We start from the raw sequence: 11,527 nt of genomic DNA on the forward strand, positions 1-11,527 counted from the left end.
TGGATGGATGGATGGATGGATGAATGGATGAATGGATGGATGGATGGCTGGATGGTGGTTGGGTGGATGGTAGATGGATGGATGGATGGATAAATGGATGGATGGATGGTGGGTGGATGGGTAAATATAATGGTAAAGGGCTGACACCTCACTGGGAAACAAGGCAATGTTTCTAAATTCTGAGATACCATAGTTTATATTCTTCACATATATCTATGCACACTACACTAAATGTAACTTTAAAGTAACTTCCTTGAAAGGAGTACAATATTAAATGTACAATATATCTTCTGTATAATTTTTGCTTTGTGAGATAGATATTCACTATTTTGTCTTAATTGGCCTGGGAATCACTATGTATATCTGATTGGCCTTGAATTGATAGAGGTCCATTTTATCCCAAGTCCAAAGGGATTAAAGATGTGTGAGTGATTTGTGTGTATTATTAAATGTATTATTTATTTGTTTGTTTATTTTTTAGACAGGGTTGCTCTATGTAGCCTTGGCTGTCCAGGAGCTCTGTAGACCAGGCAGGCATCAAACTCAGAGATCAGCATAGTCTCTGCCACCCAAGTGCTAGGACTAAAGGTGTGCACCATAATTTCTTGGGTTTACAATGTATTTTTATTTTATTTTTTTAATTGAACAACTTTATTTTTTAAAAAAAGATAAATGTACAGATTTTAAAAGCATTTTGCATAACAGCATATGAAACATTTTTGTCATAACTTGATTTTTTTAAAGGTTTGATAGTATGCATTAAAATCTTACTAGTTACAATGAGCATGAAGTACATGTAAAAAAAGATGTAACCTGGAAATAGTCCAAGTTTTCTTTGTGTGTAAAGATTAAAAATAATGATTTTTCACATTTCTTTGGCCATTGATTTTCTTAAACTTCATATACTTTGTAAGTTGTTTCTGGGGGTTCAGAGGTTTCTGGGGTTAGTATCCAATTATCAGTGACTGCATATTATGTCTGTTCTTTTGTGACTGGGATACCTCACTCAGGATGATATTCTCTAGATGCATTCATTTTCTTAAGAATTTTATAAAGTCATTGTTTCTGATAGCTGAGTAGTACTCCATTGTGTAAATATACCACAATTTTTGTATCCATTCATCTACTGAAGGACATCTGGGTTCTTTCCAGATTCTGGCTATTATAAATAGGGCTGCTATGAACATTGTGGTACGTGTGTCTTTGTTGTATGTTGGAGCTTCTCTGGGGTATATGCCCAGAAGTGGAATAACTGGGTCTTCAGGTAGTACTATGTCCAATTTTCTGAGGAATCGCTAGACTGATTTCCAGAGTAGTTGTACCAGTTTACAACCCCACCTACAGTGGAGAAGTGTTCCTCTTTCTCCGAATCCTCGACAGCATCTGCTGTCATCTGAGTTTTTGATCTTAGCCATTCTGGTTGGTGTGAGGTGGAATCTCAGGGTTGTTTTGATTCGCATTTCCCTGATGGCTAAGGATGTTGAGCACTTCCTTAGATGCTTATCCGCCATCCCATATTCCTCAATTGAAAATTTTTTGTTTAGTTCTGTACCCCGATTTTTAATAGGGTTGTCTGATTCTCAGGTGTCTAACTTGTTGAGTTCTTTGTATACCTTGGATATTAGACCTCTATCAGATGTGGGGTTGGTAAAGACCTTTTCCCAATCTGTTGGCTGCCGTTTTGTTATCTTGAGGGTGTCCTTAGCCTTATAGAAACTTTGCAATCTCATTAAGTTCCATTTGTCCATATTTGACCTTAGAGCATGAGCCATTGGTGTTCTGTTCAAGAAGTTTTCTCCTGTGTCTATGTGTTCTAAGTTTTTCCCTACTTTCTCATCTAATAGTTTAAGTGTACCTGAATTAATGTGGAGATCTTTGATCCACTTGCACTTGAGCTTTGTACAAGGAGATAAGAAAGGATCTATTTTCATTCTTCTGCATGCTGAGTGCCAGTTGGACCAACACATTTTGTTGAAGAGGATGTCCTTTTTCCATTGAATGTTTACAGCTCCTTTGTCAAAAATCAGGTGTCCATATATGTGAGGGCTCATTTCTGGATCTTCTATTCTATTCCATTGATCCATGTGCCTATCTCTGTACCGGTACCATGCAGTTTTTAACACAATTGCCTTGTAATACAGCTTGAGGTCAGGGATGGTGATTCCCGCAGATATTTTCTTGTTGTTGAGGATGGATTTCGCTATTCTAGGTCTTTTGTTATTCCAGATGAAATTGCACATTGCTCTTTCAAACTCTATGAAGAATTGGGTTGGAATTTTGATGGTGATTGCATTGAATCTGTAGATTGCTTTTGGTAAGATGGCCACTTTTACAATGTTGATCCTTCCAATTCATGAGCATGGGAGATCTTTCCATTTTTCTGAGATCTTCCTTGATTTCCTTCTTTAGAGACTTGAAGTTCTTGTCATACAGGTCCTTCACTTGCTTAGTTAAAGTCACACCAAGGTATTTCATATTATTTGTGACTATTGTGAAGGGTATCTTTTCCCTAATTTCTTTCTCCCCATGTTTGTCCTTTGATTAGAGGAAGGCTACTGATTTGTTTGAGTTAATTTTGTATTCAGTCACTTTGCTGAACTTGATTATCAGTTGTAGGTGTTCTCTGGTAGAATTTTTGGGGTCACTTATGTACACTATCGTCATGTCATCTGCAAACCGTGATGTTTTTACTTCTTCCTTTCCAATTTGTATCCCTTTGATTTTCTTTCGCTGTCTAATTGCTCCGGCCAGGACTTCCAATACTATGTTGAATAGGTAGGGGGAGAGTGGGCAGCCTTGTCTAGTCCCTGATTTTAGTGGAATTGCTTTCAGTTTGATGTTGGCTATTGGTTTACTGTATATTGCCTTTATTATGTTTAGTTATGGGCCTTGGATTCCTGTTCTTTCCAAAACTTTTAACATGAAGGGGTGTTGAATTTTATTAAATGCTTCCTCAGCATCTAGTGAGATGAACATGTGGTTTTTTTTTTTCCTTTGAGCTTGTTTATATGGTGGATTACATTGATGCATTTCTGTCTATTAAACCATCCCTGCATCCCAGGGATGAAGCCTACTTGGTTATCATGAATGAGCGTTTTGATGTGTTCTTGGATTGGGTTTGCAAGGATTTTGTTGAGTATTTTTGCATCAATGTTCATAAGTGAGATTGGTCTGAAGTTCTCTTTCCTTGTAGGGTCTTTGTCTGGTTTAGGTACGAGGGTTATTGTGGCCTCAAACAATGAGTTAGGTAGTGTTCCATCTGACTCTACTTTGTGGAATAGTTTGGAGAGTATTGGCATTAGGTAGTCAATAAATGTCTGATAGAATTCTGCACTGAATCCATCTGAACCTGGGCTTTTTTTTGGGGGGGGGGCTTTTGATGACTTCTTCTATTTCTTAGATGTTATGGGATTATTTAGATGGTTTACCTGGTCCTGGTTTAACTTTAGTATCTGGTATCTGTCTAGGAATTCATCCATTTCCTCCAGATTCTCCAGCTTTGTTGAGTATAGGCTTTTGTAGTAGGATCTGATGATTTATTGAATTTCCTCAGTTTCAGTTGTTATGTCTCCACTTTCCTTTCTGATTGTGTTAATTTGGATACTCTCTCTTTGTCCTCTAGTTAGTCTGGCTAAGTTTTTATCAATCTTGTTAATTTTCTCAAAGAACCAGCTCTTGGTTTTGTTGATACTTTGAATGGTTCTTTTTGTTTCTATTTGGTCAATTTCTGCTCTAAGTTTGATTATTTCTTGCCATCTACTCCTCTTGGGTGCATCTGCTTCCTTTTGTTCTAGAGCTTTCAACTGCGCTGTCAAGTTGCTAGTGTATGCTCTCTCCAATTTCTTTCTGAAAGCACTCAGATCTACAAGTTTTCCTCTTAGTACTGCTTTCATTGCATCCCATAGGTTTGCATATGTTGTTCTTTCAATTTCATTAAATTCTAGAAAATCCTTTCTTTCTTTATTTCTTCTTTGACCATGGTATCGTTTAATAGAGCATTGTTTAGTTTTCATGTGTATATGGGCTTTTTGTTGTCTTTGTTGTTATTAAAGACCAGCCTTAGACCATGGTGATCTGATAAGATGCATGGGAGTATTTCAATCTTCTTATATCTATTGTGGCTTGTTTTGTGACCGATTATATGGTGAACTTTGGAGAAGGTGCCGTGATGTGCTGAGAAGAAGGTGTATTCTTTTGTTTTAGGATGGAATGTTCTGTGGATGTCTATTAATTCCAACTGGTTCATAACCTCTGCTAGTTTCACTATGGCCTTGTTCAGTTTCTGTTTCCATGATCTGTCCATTGGTGAGAGTGGAATATTAAGGTCTCCCACTATTATTGTGTGGGGTGCAATGTATTTTTAAGCTTTAGTAGGGTTTTATGAATATGGGTGCTCTTGTGTTTGGAGGATATATGTTAAGGATTGAGACTTCCTCCTGACAATTTTTCCCTGTAATGAGTAAAAAGTGTCCTTTTTATCTTTTTTGATAACTTTTTGTTGAAAATCTACTTTATTCGATATTAGAATGACCACTCCAGCTTGCTTCTTGGGGACATTTGCTTGGAAGGTTGTTTCCCAACCTTTTATTCCGAGATAGTGTCTGTCTTTGTCTCTGAGATGAGTTTCCTGTATGCAGCAAAATGCTGGATTTTGTTTATGTATCCAGTCTGATAGCCTATGTCATTTTATTGGGAATTGAGTCTATTTATGTTAACAGATATTAAGGAATAGTGGTTTCTTTTTCCTGCTATTTTTGCTTTTAGAGATAGATTTGTGCCTATGTGTCTTTCTTCTTTTGGTTTTCTTGCTTAGGTATTTTCTAGCTTTTACTAGGATGTAGTTTCCCTCCTTGTTTTGGGTTTTCCACCTATAATTCATTGTTGTGCTGGGTTTGTGGTCAGATATTGTGTAAATTTAGTTTTGTCCTGGAATATCTTGGTATCTCCATCTATGGTAATTGAGAGTTTTGCTGGGTATAGCAGCTTGGGTTGACGCTTGTGTTTTCTTAGGGTCTGCAGGATGTCTGTCCAGGATCTTCTAGCTTTCATAGTCTCTGTTGAGAAGTCAGGTGTGATTCTGATTGTTCTGCCTTTATATGTTACATGACCTTTTTCCCTTACTGCTTTTAGTATTCTTTCTTTGCTTTGCTTTGCTTTGGGCACTTGGCGTTTTGACTATTATGTGTCGGGAGGAATTTCTTTTCTTGTCCACTCTATTTGGAGTTCTGTAGGCTTCTTTTATGCTCATGGTAATCTCATTCTTAAGGGTAGGGAAGTTTTCTTCTACAATTTTCTTGATAATATTTACTGTGTCTCTTAGTTGATATTCTTCGCCCTCTTCTATTCCTATTATCCTTAGTCTTCTCATTGTGTCCTGGATCTCCTGGATATTTTGGGTTAGGAGCTTTTTGCCTTTTGCATCTTCTCTGACTGTTTTGTCTATGTTTTTCATGTTGTCTTCGGCCCCTCAGATTCTCTCTTCTGTCTCTTGTAGTCTGTTGGAGATGCTTGCATCTGTGACTCTGATTTCTTTTTTAGGTTTTCTACCTCCAGGGTTATCTCTTTTAGTGTTTTCTTTATTGTTTCCATTTCCATTTTAAATTCCTTCTTCAATTCCTTCATCTCTTTGGTTCTGTTTTCCTCTAGTTCTTTGATTTCTTTGAGTGTTTTTCTTGTTTCCTCTTTAAAAGCTTCTATTTCTTTATGCTTTTCCTCCTGTTATTGTTTAAGGATCTCTATCATCATTTTTAGGTATGATTTCGGGTCTGTGTCTTCTTTTTCTGGAGTGTTTGGCATTCCACTGTTTGCTGTGATGGGAGCGCTGGGTTTTGGTGTTGTCAGGTTGTCTTAGTTTCCATTGGGTACGTTCTTTCGCTTTCTTCTTGCCATTTTGTTGTCAGTGATTGGTTCCCGTCTCTCCCGTGTACCTTGCCTGCGTCCGTGGATTGCCACTCTTCCTGGTGGCAGATGGCCTGAGCATCATAATGTATTTTTTTTTTAATTACCAGAATTATCAGTGCAAAATAAAGAAAGGTGAGAACTTCTGTTCAGGTAAATGTCTCCATCAAAAACACTCACTGTAGGCTTGAGAGATGGCTCAGTGGTTAAGAGCACTGACTATTGATCCAGAGGTCCTAGGTTCAAATCCCAGCAACCACATGGTGGCTCACAGCCATCTGTAGTGAGATTTGATGCCCTCTTCTTGTGTCTGAAGACAGCTGCAGTGTTACTTATATATAATAAATAAATAAATCTTAAAAAAAGAAACACCCACTATATTACAGTTTGAGTTTTCAAATGAAATACAAGGTTTATTTATCTTATATATTTCACCTGGAACCTGACAGTTTGCCTTTAATCCCTCATTCACCTTCTGTAATTGTTGTCTTGGAGGCTTACTGCTGAGTAAGCTCACCCTTTCTAGTTCTATCTGAACTCTGCCTGGCTGGTTCAACTTAGCTGTTCTGGCTCAAACTCTTTTCCAAAGTGACTGATTCAGTCTGGTTTCTCTGAGCTTCTCACTGAATTGCTCTGCTTGGCTTCAAACTCACTCTGGCACTTTGTTCTAATCTTCTGGTTCTTTCTTATTCTCTGGCTTGAGCTGCCTCTGCTGACTTGCACTGCTCTGCAGCACTCACTGCAGTGGCTCCCCACTTACTCAGCTCCACTGCACTACACTGCAGCACTCACTGCAGTGGCTCCCCACTCACTGACTCAGCTCCACTGCACTGCACTGCAGCACTCACTGCAGTGGCTCCCCACTCACTGACTCAGCTCCACTGCACTGCAGCACTCACTGCAGTGGCTCCCCACTCACTTACTCAGCTCCACTGCACTGCACTGCAGCACTCACTGCAGTGGCTCCCCACTCACTGACTCAGCTCCACTGCACTGCACTGCAGCACTCACTGCAGTGGCTCCCCACTCACTGACTCAGCTCCACTGCACTGCACTGCAGCACTCACTGCAGTGGCTCCCCACTCACTGACTCAGCTCCACTGCACTGCACTGCAGCACTCACTGCAGTGGCTCCCCACTCACTGACTCAGCTCCACTGCACTGCTCTGCAGCACTCACTGCAGTGGCTCCCCACTTACTCAGCTCCACTGCTCTGCAGCACTCACTGCAGTGGTTCCCCACTCACTGACTCAGCTCCACTGCTCTGCACTGCACTCACTCCCTCTGTGCTGCTCTGCAACCGCTGTTCTGAATGTTGGGTGTTTCCTGTCTCTGATTTGCCACTTTGTCTACTCCTCAATTAGATGCCAGAGTTTGGAGTTAAAGGATTCCAGCCAGAGGGATTAATGGTATGTGAAGTGGCTGTATGTCAGCCAGATGACACAGAAGATCTTCGAATGTGATCAAAGCAGCCATGTTGCTGGATTATCTCCTCTCTCACTGCAGTGCCTAAATACATTTAAAGGCTGATGGAGATTAGAGGCAAAGAGTCTGGGTAGGTATTCGTTGCAGTACTCAGCATGAGCTAAATAAGATACAAAACAAAGGTAAGTGGTCTTAATAATGGCAAGCAATAAACCATCTGAGATTTGAACAAACCTGATAGAAGAATGAAGTTATGAACTCAGAAATAGACAGTGTACATACATTCATTTTGGCACAATTACAGACCCCTAGAATTCAAGCTTAGAACACTGGCTCCAACTTGAGTTTGGGGCAATTTATGGAAGCACTGTAATTTCTGGCTCAGTAATTTGAGAGTGAGGTCTGTAATATAAACTTACGAGTTCAGGTGACAATGCCAGGGGTGGGGGAATGTGTACTGCATTTTAAGGAACACTGGTTTAGAGGGAAGTAAGTGTAGCTCACTGATCTTTTATCAATCTAGAAACACCAGATGTTAAAGTCTCCAGTTTGGAGGATGGAGTAAATGATGCCATAATTTATGTTAAACAGTAGAAAGGAAGAATGGCCTTATGAGGAAAGAACAGAGAACAATGAGTTCTATCGTGGACATGCTTTTGACTTGAGATTGGAAGTAAATATGGTTGTGGCCAGTTAAAACACACTGTTACTCTATCTCTTGTGGGGTTGGGGCAGATACTCACAAACCTGAGGCCAGTTTGGCCAAATGAGGATACCTTGACTAGAAAAACCAAGAACTGAGGAGAACATTGGGATGTGGCAGAACACTTAGCTGGGATTCCTAAGCTCCTGAGTTAGAGTGGGAGGGAAGGGAAGAGAGAGAAGAGGGGAGGGAGAGAAAATGCATCCTGTCTGATACATGTGCATGTACACCTGTGCTTGGAGCAAGACCCTCCCAGGAGTGAAGCAGGAAGTCTTCACTTTTTCTTCTAAACCACAAGACATTTTTCATTCAGGATCCAAGAAGTCTACTTCTTGTCTGTGACGGGCTCGCTGTAGATTTATGTTTCTTTGCTCCTCTTGCTGCAAACCCCAGGGTCTCTTGCACACCAGGCAAGCACTTCACCTCCAGCCATAAGCATTTTGGGTTTTGTCCTTAGTCTTTCCCAAATTGATTCTAACATAAGAAAGTTCCCTTATATTCCTAGATTTTTTTCTTTTTTAGTTTTTGTCATAAATTGATGTGGTATTTTTCAAATCCCATTTTCATTTACTGATATAATTATATAGTATTTCTAAGAAAAATTTCACATGGGCATAATATATGGTCCTTATATTTTGCTGAAATTCTTTGTCTTTATGGTGTGTGTGTGTGTGTGTGTGTGTGTGTGTGTGTGTGTGTGTGTGTGTGTATGTGTAATTTATCATGCATTGGTAGACACTTTGTTTTTGCTTTGTTTAAGGCAGGCTTTTAGTATATAGCACTGGCTGGCTTTAAACTTATGATTTCCTGACTGTACCTCCTATAGGTTGAGATTACAGGTAAGCGAAGTAGAAACTTAAAGGTTCTTCGGAAAGTTGGTTAGATGGTGTTTTGCTGGGGCAAACATGTGAAGGAACGTTTCTTTAAAGTGGACATAGGTGTGAAAGGCTGAGGCAGATTCATGAAGGAAAGTTTCACTGAAGCAGACACTGGGGAGAGAATGTTCTACTAAAGCAAGCATGTGAAGGAGATGATGGAGGATTCTTTGCTACCAGTGTGTATTGGTCCGCCTTACATTACATAGTTGAGCTGCATTTGTCAGGACTCTGAGGATTCAGGCTGATTGGATGAATGTGCTGAGGCAAGGCACATGGAGGACACGTGATGTTTGAAGGGTATACCTCCACAGAGTGAGGGAGACAGAGCTAGGCTGGCTGGTACTGCTAGCTGTGCAACAGTTGTGGGGTTGGAGTCTTCCCTGATCTTTGCTTCCCTGAGAGACACAGCTGAGAACTTCCCCTGGTGGCCCTCTGGGTCCTTCCTGATGACCCAAGCCAAGGCTGAGGCCTGGCTGTCTCTGCTGTCTAACTGGACTCTACAGAACTGGACTGCTGGTGTCATCTATGAGATGTTTTCGAGCTGCCACTGCCCGCTGACCTGTGAACCGAACAACACAGATGGGTGTCGCTCCAAAAAAACCTTTCTAAACAGGTCCACTCTCATTCCCCACCCTATATCCTTTCTTCTCCACTTCCTCTAATGGGTAGTGGAGATTAAACACTGTAAAAGAGAGATTACAGTGTTTAAGCACCATCATTTAAAATAAAATTTAAAAAAATTCAACTTACAGGTAAGCATTACCAAGTCTGGCTTCAAGGGACACCTTATAATTTCTTCAATTTCACTGCAATTAAGGTTATTAGTAATGTTCCATCTTTCAATCCTGATATTAGACCTTTCTAAAATTTTTTATTTATAGGGTTAAGAACACTTACTGTTCTCTCGGAGGACCCTGAATTAGTTGCCAACACCCCAGTTGATACACACATCTGTGTGTGTGTGTGTGTGTGTGTGTGTGTGTGTGTGTGTATGTAATGTATCTCTAGTTCCAGGAGATTATATCCCATCTTCTGGCCTCCTCAGGCTTCTGCACACACATGACGCACATGAGACCACACACATATGCAAAAACTAACTTCCTAACATTTTTACTGCCAGTGTGTATGTACACATGTGCACGCATATACACGCATGCCAGTGTGCATGGAGATCAGAGGACAACTTTGTGGTCAGTTCTCACCTACTCCACCTTCAGGTAGGTTTCAGGAATCACTCAGATTTGCTGGGCTTGCACTGTGTAATTTCCACATAGGGACTCTGACTTGCTCACTGGCTCATGGTTCAGGTACCTTTCTTACACCCCACGCCCACCTGCCTAAGGATAGCTCCACCCATAGTGGGCTGGCCTCTCCTAAGTCAAGTAACAACAAAAAAGGCATTTGCACAGGTCAATCCTGTAATTCCTCAGTTAAGGCTCCCTCCTCCCTGTGTGTAATGATGATAACATTGCCACGATAAACATCCTGTCACTTAAGGCCCAGCTGGTTGGTAATATTGCTCAAGACTTGTTTGTGTGGCATGCTCTGCAGGACCCTAGACCAAAGACACTTCCCTGCTCTGAAAGCATGGTGATGTATAACCAGGTATTGCTGTTCCTGATGAAACCATATGTTACAGAAAGAGTAAAAGCTCACCTGAACTGGGGGTGTGGAATCTTTTCCTGCTGTATTGATTCTCTACCACCCTCTGCTGACAATGTTTAATATTGCACCATCAGCTGTTCGTTTTCTCTCCCCTACCCACCTCCCCCATGGAAAATGTTAGCATTTAATTAACCTCCAAAGTGGCTTTAAGCCGCTAGAACACAAGCACCTCCAACACCCTTTATCTTCAGCTCTTCTGCTGAAGAATTTGTCCTTCACGATGACAGGCTGCTTAGGGAGCTCTCCCTTCCCAAGAACTTTGTAGTAGCCTGATGGAACAGCATCAGTGATGGGAGCAGCTCCAGTCTTGTTTTTTGCTGCATTGACCCGTGTGTGCTCGCTGACCAACGTCCATAATTTATCCAGGCTGACAGTTGGGCAGAAGCTCTGGTTCCTCTCCAAGTGGTACTGCCACACACCAACTTTGCCGAAGTAACCTGGGTGACATTTGTCAGTTGATCCTGTGGTGACACACGCCTCCAGAATTGCCTCGGCCTCCAGGATGCTTGCTGTGCTTACCGATGTGACTGTGGCCGTGGCTCACGTGGCTCCGGAGTTTCCGGGTCTTTCTCAGTCTGGATGACATGGCGGTGACAGAAAAGGAAGAGGGGGGGGGTTGTTCGTTTCCAAGGTGCTGAAAATCAAGGATGAATTTGGAGATGAAAAGCAACTAAATTTGACGTTTCTACTGTTTGTGACCATTAAACTTCTCTCAGTAGATGTCTAAAATTCTTACTTGTGGGGGCTGGAGAGCGCCTTAGAAGTTAAGAGCACACACTGCTCTTTAAAGAGGACCTGAGTTAGACACCCATCACCAGTATCAGGCTGCTCAGAACCTCCTTGTAACTGCAGAGCCCGGGCTATCCAACTTCTCTGGTTTCTGTGCACCTTGTATTCATATGCCCACACCTATATGTAGATTGTCCTGAAGCTGTTAGTATTTTAATGTTAATTCCAC

At 41.1% G+C, this 11,527-nt stretch overlaps 1 pseudogene across 1 annotated transcript; it reads right to left on the reverse strand.

Annotated features, from left to right (window-relative positions):
- Positions 1-10,715: 10,715 nt before the first annotated feature.
- On the reverse strand, positions 10,716-11,155 carry LOC308433730 (large ribosomal subunit protein uL15-like; annotated as a pseudogene). The gene has a single exon. The product of its transcript is annotated as a large ribosomal subunit protein uL15-like (transcript).
- Positions 11,156-11,527: the final 372 nt, after the last annotated feature.

Source organism: Micromys minutus, assembly GCF_963924665.1.
Source record: "Micromys minutus genome assembly, chromosome: 20".
Classification (NCBI taxonomy): domain Eukaryota; kingdom Metazoa; phylum Chordata; class Mammalia; order Rodentia; family Muridae; genus Micromys; species Micromys minutus.